Source organism: Ascaphus truei, chromosome 1 (genome assembly GCF_040206685.1).
Source record: "Ascaphus truei isolate aAscTru1 chromosome 1, aAscTru1.hap1, whole genome shotgun sequence".
Taxonomy (NCBI): domain Eukaryota; kingdom Metazoa; phylum Chordata; class Amphibia; order Anura; family Ascaphidae; genus Ascaphus; species Ascaphus truei.
The window spans coordinates 222620031-222632057 of NC_134483.1; the positions used below are offsets into that span (position 1 = coordinate 222620031).

Genomic DNA, 12027 nt, shown 5'->3' on the forward strand with positions numbered 1-12027 from the left:
TACTATTTCCAGACACTCCCGATCCATGTTGCCAGCCCTGAACTTAAGAACATTCAGAATAAAATGTTTAATTTCATTTGGAAGGGCAAAAGGCCCAGGGTGGCCAGATCGGTCCTCCTGACGTCAAGAGGAAGAGGGGGCCTGGGTGTCCCAGATATCACAAAGTACTATTTAGCGGCCCAGTTGAGGCAAGCCGTAGTGTGGAACGCAGACCCGGGTCTCTATTGCTGGCGAGATATTAAATCCCACTACGTAAAAACGCCTTCCCTGCAGGCCCACCTTTGGTGCATAGACAAGGGGGATAGACCCCCCCATAGGTTCGACCTTGGTGCCATCAGACACACCTGGGAAGTCTGGCGGAAATGCAGATCAAAGTTTAAACTAACTGCTCCAGGCTCGCTGCTTACTCCACAACAACCCCCACTTCCCCCCAGGATGTGAACCAAAGCAGTTCGACTATTTCCGTCTGAAGGGGGTTAGGGTGGTCGCCGACCTACTGAGCGATGGAAGGCTGCTGAACTTTCAAGAATTATGAGCAAAATACGAGGCGCCAGAACTGAGCCCATTTAAGTATCTCCAAATTAGACATTATCTCCAAAAATTGTCCCCAAAATTTGAATATCCTCCCCTCACCAACTTTGAGAGGCTTTGCCGAACTGGCACACATCAAACAGCCTTGATCTCTAACATTTACGCTGGTATGGAGAGAACAGCGGGACCCTCCACTCACGACTACATGTCCAAGTGGGCGGCGGAATTAAGTATAGACATAGATAGAGAAGACTGGGAGGATATATGGGACGCTGCTTTAGGAACTTCCATCTGTACCACGACAAAGGAGAATATCTACAAAATCTTGTTCCACTGGTATCTTACCCCAGTTAGATTGAAGCACATCTACCCCCTGGCCTCAGATCTATGTTGGAGAGGCTGTGGACAGAGAAGAGACATGGCCTACATTTGGTGGTCAAAATTTTGGCTTTCTATCCAAACTTTAATCCGAGAGGTAACTAGCCTCACATTAGACCCAGATCCACTGACCTTCCTCCTGGGCAGGCCAATAAAGGAAATTGACCGCCCGGTAGGAAAATTAATCTCCTCCATCCTTACCGCGGCTAGTTGTGCTGTGGCATTCTCCTGGAAAAAGATCTCTCCCCCCTCCATTCAGGTGGTTAAGAGAAGAATAGATGACGTAATGCTTATGGAACGTCTGACGGCGTTTCTCAAATGCAAGACTGCAAGTCATTACAAAATATGGGAACCCTGGGAGGTTCACTGACACCTAAGCGAACCCGATAGGAGACACCATGATCACTCAGACCACAGCCTGAAGGATGTTAGGGTCAGCGGGGCGGGGATGGCTCACCCTCTCACCCCCCCCCATCTCCACATCCCCTCCCCCCCATACCCTCCCCACCCTCCCCACCCCCCATACCCCCCCCCCCTCTCTTTTTCAGACCTCTCGCTCCCCTGGTCACCCGGTGACCCAGAGGTCGCGCCACCCTTGGCGGTACAGCCCCCCCCCCTTCCAACACGGAAAATCAGAAAACCAAAGTGTATTAGGATATTGTGACGTGATATATGCCTGTAAAATTGCCTTTTTCCTAATAAAAAAGTTATTAAAAAAATAAAAAACATAAAAACATACCAAACCACATACCAAAAAGACTGCTGATAAGAAAGAAAAACAGTTGCATCAACATATAAGTTAACCAACTACCTAAGTGTTATACTACTATATGGAGATAGCTACTACCTAGCAGGAAAAAAGGAGCAAGATAAACTAATATATAGTCCAGGAAATGAATGAACAGTAATAACTGATATGATAAATAAGTAACACAAAAAAAAAGCAGAATATGCAGAGGGAGAGTAGTGTAGAAAAGGTTAACTCCCATATTCTGCTGATGTTTTTTGTGTATGACACTAAGGTAGTTGGTTTACAGTATAATTTATTCTGTTTTATCTACTGCATATATCTGGGTTATGTGTTGATTTCAGTTATATTTTGCATGTCTGAGTAAAATTTCATTGATGATCGGCCGATCTTCATTACATCACTAGGGGAAATTTATTATTCCCCTGGATGTGCACTATTACATTCTCTGACATTGTATGCTTTATATTTTGGGTTAACTTATATGTTGATGCAACTCTTTTTCTTTCTTATCAGCAGTCTTTTTGGTATGTGGTTTGGTATGTTTTTATGTTTTATTGTTATGTGTTGCTAATAAAAACCATTTTCTTATTTCTCACGTTAATTTTGAGTGCTTTCATTAAGACCCCTTATTCTCTTTATGTGTTCCTATTGTTATTTGGGTAGTTAGCACCACCAGAGGGTAATTTTAACCCGTATCTCTGGTTTAGTGAATTATTGTTACTGTTTGGGAGTTGATTTGATTGTGGCATCATTTTTGTGTTGTTTATATATATATATATATATATATATATACTATATATATATATATCTAGTGACGAAACGCATCAGGACGTAGCAGCGTCATTATGTCATCACCCTGGGACTGTCTGATCGTGGCCGGATCACGTCCCTGCGGCCTGAGGCTGACAGCGCTAGTTGCTTAACGCAGCTGGTCTGTTTACCAGGATTGAAAGATCTAAGATTTGCTGCCAAGCATCAGCACATGGACCATCACTGAGGAGAGCTGAGTGTTTTCCCAGGCTGCACAAGTTTGCTACAGATATGCATCGTGGACTTCACCTGAGGACCAATACAGTTGGCGGTGACACTTTTGTTCACAAAATGCTTGTTTTATTATCCCTTTGTGAGTGAGCTTATTACCTCCCTTCCCATTTCTTTTATTAAATGTGAAATGTTTTTTACACTATGCGTCGTGTGCTTTCTTTATTTTCTTTTATATATATATATATATATATATATATATATATATATATATATATATATATATATATATATATATATCAAACAACAAAGAAAAAAGCTGCGCCTCTAAGGAACATATACAATGAATATATATAAATATGTTATGACAATATGATGTAAATATAGATAAATACCTTAATTATATAAGCAATATATACACATATGTAGTATTGTGGACCTATAATAATATCAGGCCCACAAAAACATGAACAATATTATATAAAAAAATGCAAAAAAGGATAAACCAGTCCTCAAATAGTCCAATGAATGGTATAGGTGCTGGTATGCAGGGTCTCCGGCAGCTCTCAATATGGACCAACCACGTCCACAAGATATCTAAAAAGGAAAAAAGAGGAGAGAGCGCACGCCCATAGCGTATAAAAGTTTTAATGAAGGGGAAGGGGGAGAGAGGGGGGGTAAAAAACGCACTTACAAAAATGCAATAAAATCAAGCATATGTGATATATATAATCACCACCATCCGGTTTTTCTGTAGACTCTTGGGGCAGTCCCAGGCTCCGTTGGTAAGGGAGCAACGTCACAGCAGATTCCCAGGGCTGGTAACACCGTCCGGTCAAACTGCAGACTTTTGGGGCCGTCCCAGGCTCCGTTGGCAATGGAGCACTGTCCCAGCAAATTCACAAGGCAGGTGTGCTGTACAATAGTCCAAGAAAGAGGTCCCGTAATAGTGGTGCCTATAGCACTCGCGCCTGGATCAATACGCTCCAGTGCTTAGTGTAGACTCCAATGTCTGTGCGTCTGACGTCACGACGCTCCCTGACGCGTTTCGTCAGTCACGGCTAACTTTCTCAAAGGGATATCATGAGAGGGGGAGGTCCGGTATTATATATGCAACCTCATGATGGTAATTAAAAGAAGTAACCTCCCCTACTCAGCTGCAATCGTTTTTTTGTGCTGCTACACACTTATACACACACATTTACATGTAATACAGATAATTAACCCTAAAAAGATTGGAGGAGATAGTTGGAGTAAAAGCAAAATTTACACTCTGAATACCAGTCTAAATCCCAATTCATTTTAAATGAATGGCACATATTGTACAAAAATACTTATATATATCAGATCACTATATAAAAACCATAAATGTATACTATATGTATATTACCCATAGACTGGTATAACATTGTTCATAAGGACAGAAAAAAACCGAAAAAAATCCTAAAGGGATCAAACCAAAATAAAGGCATTCAGCCTGCATGTGGATCAAGACCTCGTTAGCCAATAGTATATAAGTGTATATATGGGATATGTTGTGATTACCCACAGGGTGCATCAGTTAATTAATACTTGAGCACACCTAGTATATAGAGAGGAATGACTCACATACAGGCTAATACTATATATAATTACTGAAAAACAAGAGATCACATACCATCATATACAATATAGATAAAATGCAATAGTGTGTACACATACAAACACACACAGTCAAGTGCAAATATTACCCTTAGCGGGTGTATGGATAATTTAAAATTGAATATAGACAATATCTCATGTGATCCTAATAGGAAAAAACTGATCAGATTGGGGATATTTTAAAACATCAGTCTGGAGTCTGTATGCCACAAACAAGGCTAGGACCCGGGAACTATTTTATTGTGAGAGCATATTTTAATTAATTGTATTGTTGAGTTATATGGAAAAAAGTGTATATATATAAAATATAAAATATATAAAGAGGTGTGTATATGAAAAAATATATATAATGTATGTATAAAAGAAAACTTTACCCTTTATCTCATTCGCCAATATTTACTACCCAGGCCCTAAATGGCCAAATTAAAGTGAGTGCCTATTCAAGTGAATGTTAATTTTAATTTATATGAAGGCTGTACAATAATTATAATAGTGTGTGTGAGGATTAATGCCTAATACCGTCTATTAAACCCTGTGATAATCTTATTTTTAATTAAACCACATAAATGTGCAAATATAATTATTCATAAATACATCCATTATTCAGACGGGGGGAAAGGATGGGAAGGGGGTGGGGGGGGGGGGGAAGGGGGGGAAAGGTGAATCTCTGGACGAGATCCAGACAAAGGATGGACTGAGAAGCAGAGGAGAAGAACAGGAAGAGACATCCACGGAGTGACTAGACTAAAGTACTAACATCCAAACATTCGTTAAGTCCCCCAGGATTAAGGGTGCCCAATTGGTGAATCCAAAAGGTTTCCCGCCTACAGAGTGTCTTGCTTTTACTCCAACTATCTCCTCCAATCTTTTTAGGGTTAATTATCTGTATTACATGTAAATGTGTGTGTATAAGTGTGTAGCAGCACAAAAAACGATTGCAGCTGAGTAGGGAAGGTTACTTCTTTTAATTACCATCATGAGGTTGCATATATAATACCGGACCTCCCCCTCTCATGATATCCCTTTGAGAAAGTTAGCCGTGACTGACGAAACGCGTCAGGGAGCGTCGTGACGTCAGACGCACAGACATTGGAGTCTACACTAAGCACTGGAGCGTATTGATCCAGGCGCGAGTGCTATAGGCACCACTATTACGGGACCTCTTTCTTGGACTATTGTACAGCACACCTGCCTTGTGAATTTGCTGGGACTGTGCTCCATTGCCAACGGAGCCTGGGACGGCCCCAAAAGTCTGCAGTTTGACCGGACGGTGTTACCAGCCCTGGGAATCTGCTGTGACGTTGCTCCCTTACCAACGGAGCCTGGGACTGCCCCAAGAGTCTACAGAAAAACCGGATGGTGGTGATTATATATATCACATATGCTTGATTTTATTGCATTTTTGTAAGTGCGTTTTTTACCCCCCTCTCTCCCCCTTCCCCCTCATTAAAACTTTTATACGCTATGGGCGTGCGCTCTCTCCTCTTTTTTCCTTTATATATATATATATATGTATATATATATATATGATTGATAAAAGAACAATCAGCACAATCAAAATTGAATTATCAACACAATATATATAAAAAGTGACACAATAATATAAACATAACACAATTTATAACAGAGGAGGTGCAACCAATACTACCTTGCCTTACAGTATTTGAAAATGCTGCCATTTAGGTCCACAACCCCACCACAGTCGAGATAGAGAGATTGGCGTAGATGACCTAGGTGCAAAGAAAAACGGGGAAAAGGAATATTAACCAATGTGTAATTAGTGTTCAAAGAACTATATATTAAAGAGGCACTCGAGAATTGACTATACTGATAACACAGTCCCAGTAGAATGGCTAAAGAACCATATCCCTTCTATTGGTATCTTCTGTTAATCATCAACAGGTATTGATGAATGGAAAATTGTAACAATCCAATGTGAGGTTGAAATGGATAATCCTTAGATGTTAAGTAGAAATATTTATTAAAATAGCTTGTCAACACAAACATATAAAATTGCTATTGCAATCAGCGAGAGAGGATCAAAAGATATCTCTATAGTGTAGAATATTAAAGTCCCAATGTACATTTATGTCTTTAAAAAGACAATCTGTAACAGTTAGACAAAGTTCATTCCATATATAATGAAGTGTAATTTCAATTAGTTATCCTTACCCCCAGTGATGTTCTTCTGGATGGTGGGCTTGGGACAGAGTATTTTCCAACAGCGTGGTATACTGAGCACGATTGGGAGTGGGGGGGTGTTTGATTACCCAACTTTCTTCTCTTCACTGGAGACTCTCACTCCACAGTGATTCGTGGATATCCCCGTTTTGCGCAATATTTTTGTTGCACCAGTTTATAATTGTAATTGGGATCCGTGCTCTTCCGCACAGTACACTGAAGCCTCTCTCCTGATTCCCCTGCCTCACTCACCGCTTCTGCATCACGTGGGGGTGTTCAATCGCATCTCACGAGAACTGCGGCAGCTGTTGTACTCTGCCTCCAAGTCTTGTCAGTACGGCGGTCATTCCTATATATTATCTGTACCTAATTGTAAGTTCAGATATAGTTTTTACCTGTTCAGATATTATTATCGTTTATTTGTTAAGTGCTAACATATTATGCGGCGGGGTACAATGGAGTACAAAGATTTGATAATTACATAAACAGCATTACATACAAATAAGGTCAAACATGCACAAACAAATACAAAAGGTAATGAGGGCCCTGCTCCTGAGAGCTTACAATTTCGTGCTCTCAGTCTTTCTGCTTTTGTTTTGAGTCATATGGACAGAGGAAGAATGCTTTCAAACAAGAGAACTAAGAGAACTGAGAATTAAATGTGGATGTAACGTAAAGGTATAACAAGACATTCTGTTCGGGTGACTGCAAGTAAAAAGGTGAAATGCCTTGGCACTTCATTGCATGCTGCGGTCCTGCTGCTCAGTGGCGTCTTGCGTCTTCCATAGTTTTTTTAATTAACGATCAGTGATGCTAGTGTATTGGTACTTTCAGTACATTCTGAAGCCATCGCTACGGTCATGCACATTCTGTACTGTATAAAACAAAATGGCAGTTGTTCTTTAATCACCTCTTCTTCCCATACACTCTTTCAATGCTATAAATTAAAGACACCAGACAGTCTCTGTAAATTATGCATATTTATGAAAGTAAAGCACAATAATGTTTTCTAACAATATGTATTACTGTATGTAATATTTATATGTATTACTGTATTTATTTATTACTGTAATACATAAATTATAAAGCTTCCCCCAAAAATCCAATCTTCCACAAACTCTCCCTGGCGGTCACTTGTGAAGTTTCACCTGGAAGAAAATAAGCCAATACATGCATTACTTAAATACTGTGGTGTTCTGTAACTACACCGCTTTGCAGGCAAAGCACTTCAGGAAAGGCATAATGATACAAGACTGATGTTCTGCATCACTAGATGTGTTTGGCACATGAAGATGGAGTTGAGGGGAGAATCTGCAAAAAATAAAAAAAGAATGAATACAATGGCATCAGTATTGTATTAAACCAAATACATTACTTTCTAAACTGAGCACCAAAACTGCTCCAGTTCTTCAATATAAAGTATCACCCCCCAAATAATTAAAAATATATATTGCTTTTATATTTCATGGTTTTATCATTTTGAGTTACTGATTACTCCAGCCCTCAGTCCTCAGATGCCGTAATAGTCCATTTATTGTGAATTCAATTCTGCAGCAGTGTATTTGTACTGCTTACAAAGAGCATCTAAAATACAGTAGCATCCTTAAAATTGTTATAGCCTTTTTACCATGTGAGACATCAAAGTTCATCTTTCTGGTCCAGTTGACATAAAGCTCGAAAAGACACAGGATGTTGAATAATCAACTTGGCAAATCCACGTGGTTTTCCCCTGCAGCATTCAGCATATCTTTCCAAGGTTTCCCTTGGTATTATGGACAGGGGGTTATAAGGAAGTGAAACCTCAGTAACAGGAATATGTCTCTGCCCCTGTGGTTGTTTTCACAGGTGTGCTTTAGAAAAAAGGCACAAGTAACTTCTCCAGTACACCACTTTCCTGAAGGTCATCTTCATGAGGATGGAGGGGGGGGGGGGGGGCGGGTCATTGGCACAATTACCTCATCTGTTATTGAGTAGGATGGTCAGTAGGGGCATTATGGCATCTTGGAATTGCTTTGAGACACATTTATTTATAAAATGTTTTACCAGGAAGTAATACATTGAGAGTTACCTCTCGTTTTCAAGTATGTCCTGGGCATAGTTAATATGACAAATAATACATGGTTTAAAATACAGTTACATAAATAAACAGGGTATACATTATATACAATACATTGCATGCACAGGTAGAGAAGACTATATTATAGGCTAATGTAACAGTTAAAGACCAGATTAAAATGTGAGACAGCCTTAAAGTAGTTTTGAAAGAACTTAAACTGGTGGTGGATGTGAGAGTCTTCGGTAGGCTGTTCCAGTTTTGGGGTGCACGGTAAGAGAAGGAGGAGCGGACAGATACTTTGTTGAACTTTGGGACCATGAACAGTCTTTTGGAGTCTGATCTCAGATAAATGCTGCATGTGGTAGGGGTGAGGAACTTGTTCAGATAGATGGGTAGCTTGCCTAGAAAGTATTTGAAGGCAAGACAGCAAAGATGAACTTTGAGGCTAGACGTAAGTGATGACCAATCTAGTTCTTTGAGCATTTCGTAGTGATGTGTGTTGTAGTTGCATTGGAGAACGAAACAACAAATTGAATTGTAGAGGGTGTCAAGTTTGCTACGGTGGGTTTGAGGTGCCGAGCCATATACTACATCTGCATAGTCTATAATTGGCATTAGCATCTGCTGTGCGATACGCTTTCTGACCAGCAGGATTCGGGAGGATTTGTTCCTGTAAAGTACACCTAGTTTGGCATAGGTTTGGATGTTAGGGTATCAATGTGCATTCCGAATGTTAAGTGGGAGTCAAACCATATGCCCAGGTATTTAAAACTAGTAACAGGAGTTAGGGTGGTGTTAGCGTTGGTTCTGATCTGCCCTGGAAGCTTTAAAAATGTAGTCTTGGTCCCAAATACCATTGTTACAGTCTTGTCAGTTTGTTTTGGGAAATCCAGTTTTCGAGTCTCAAAAAGTCAGACTAAATTATGTGTTGAAGGTTGGCGAGGCTATGGCTGTGTAATCGCTTAATTGGGAGTGGACACATTTTACCATGACTTTGGATAGGATTGGGAGAAGGGTGATTGGCCTGTAGTTTGAGACAGTGTTTTTGTCCCCACTTTTGACGATTGGGACAACTCTGGCAGTTTTCCAGGTCTTAGGGATATGGCCTGCAGACAGGATAGAGTTGACTATGGAAACAATTGGTTTGGCAATTGCTGGGGCACCAAGTCTTAGGAACCTAAATTGTAGTAAGTCAGGTCCACATTGGCTGCTTAGTTTTAATTTCAGGAGCGCTTGTGTAATCTCCCCTTCGGATTCTGGGCCAAATTGAAAATTGTGGGCAGTGTTGGGAGGGGGTGGGGCTATATGAGTACTCCTAGGATGAGATTCAGGTTTGTAGTTTGTGTTGCATTTCGCTAATAAGTTAGTAGCACACCCCACAAAGAAATCATTGAATGCATTTGCAATGTCAGTGGGGTTTGTCAGAGTAATATCACCCTTAGTAATATTACTTGGATGTTGATGGTTAGAAGGCTGGAATATATTGTTGATAACCTTCCAGAAGTTAGCTGGGTTTGATGTATTCTGGTGAAGATTGTCAGAGTAATATTGTGCTTTTGCATGCCTTGTTTGCCTTGTGCACATGTTCTGCAGGCATCTGTAGTGATTGAGAGCATACAGTAGTGCCAATTACTTTGTAGTTTTTGCACAAGGCATCCCTGAACTGGTAGAGTGCTATAAGGTCAGGTGTAACCCATGGAAGGTGGGCACCCCGTACCCTTATTCTGCGTAGTGGAGCATGGGTATCACAGAGTTTTAAGAACTTGGATTGGAAATAGTCGAGAGCAGAATCAGTCGGGAATTCAATCGATTCTGTGCCAAGGGCAGTTAGTAAGGTCAGCCAGAAACTGTTGTGGGTTAAAGTTTTTAAATGTTCTAGTGAGGAGAACTTTAGGGCTTGATTGGGGCAGTTTAATTTTCCTTACTCAGTACACTGGCGACACACTTTATTCGAGCTCGGCTAGTCCCACGAATTCGGGTATACTCGGGTATATTGAGGTTTGTGACTGTTTTCTGCCCGAGTGCATTGCGTTATTTTCCAGGCAGGGATTGAAGCATTTTATTCCCGCTGGCTGCAATACTGCACAGTATATATATATATATATATACTGCATTACAATTCATGAATTTATGCCATCTGGTAGACACGCGAAGCATTGCAGCCTATTAAATCCTAATCATTATCATTTAACAGATCAGCCGCCCGTCAGCCAGGCATGAACCATGGCTGGGAAGGCAAACGCAACGGGGCTTGTCTGAGGTGAGGAGCGGCGCATTCCAGGTATCTGCCAGGTACATACTGGGTATTTGCTCGAATAAAGTGTGTCGCAGCAGTACACTATTGCATGGTCACTCAAAATGTCAGGAAGGATGTCAGAGGATTGAATTCTGCTTGGATTTGAGGAGAGAATCCAGTCTAGCAAGGAATGGTTATGCGATTTCAGGTTTGTCCGCGTGGGTTAGAAATGAGTTGCGATAGGTTAAGCCAGGGGGCGCAAACTTTTTTCCCTGCGCCACCCTGCCGGCGGTCCCCTCACTCCCGCGCCACCCTAACCCCCACTTACCTGCGCTCCGGGCATCATGACGTCACGTTGCCATAGCAACGTGACGTCACATGACCTCGCGGCGTCATGTTGATGTCGCGTTGCCATGGCAACACAGGAAGGAACCGCCGGAGCCTAGGTAGGTAAAGGTTTATAGAGGCCCTGCAGCTCCCCCGGCACTTAATGTAAGTGCCTTCGGGAAGCGCGCTGGGCCTCTGTAAATCCCGCGCCCCCCGCCAGCAGTCTAGCACCCCCCCTGGGGGTCGCGCCCCCCAGTTTGCGCACCGCTGGGTTAAGTGATTTGATTTGTATCTGGATTTTGTGTTTTTTGCCATAGTGGTCAGAGGATTTTTCCTCCAGATGTGGTGAACTCTATTGCAATAGTCTATCCCCAAGTGAATAGAGACCATTCGTGCACTTCACAATATGGTCGAAGACCTAAGTATCCACTAAAGGCCCATGTGGGGAGTAATTTCCTAGACTCAGCCCAAGACGTCTTGTTATCTTTGAATGTAACCCCACTTCTGTTTTTGTGTTGTGTACAGTAACTCTATACAGTATTAGCCTGTGTGTCCCTTTTGCCATCTTGCAAGATAGCATATTTTATTGTTTCGCCAGGTATCATGGATAAAGTCCACTTCCAGGAGGTAATTATAGGTCAGACAGCAGCATCTTACATTTCAGAGCACATCCCATCTGTTTACTGCTTATTCCAAAATAACACCGTGCATCTGCATATTTTATGAAGGACATTGAAAACAACTGAGACATAACACCCCCAAAGTACAGTAAGTATTTGTTTTGTTGCTTGTAACTTAGTGCAAATGTCATATACTGTGTATATTACAGTATGTATATAATTACATTATGATATGTATAAGGGACCATGAGAGATATATATATATATATATATATATATATATATATATATATATATATATATATATATATATATATATATGTAA

The 12027-nt window shown here is 41.0% G+C and overlaps 1 long non-coding RNA gene across 1 annotated transcript in view; it reads right to left on the reverse strand.

Moving 5' to 3' along the window:
• Window positions 1-7142: 7142 nt before the first annotated feature.
• The window catches only part of LOC142470473 (uncharacterized), a 243092-nt gene continuing 238207 nt past the window's right edge, over window positions 7143-12027 (reverse strand). Inside the window, exon 5 of the long non-coding RNA XR_012789270.1 lies at window positions 7143-7774. This is a non-coding gene — a long non-coding RNA (uncharacterized LOC142470473). The remainder of the gene's footprint in view (window positions 7775-12027) is intronic.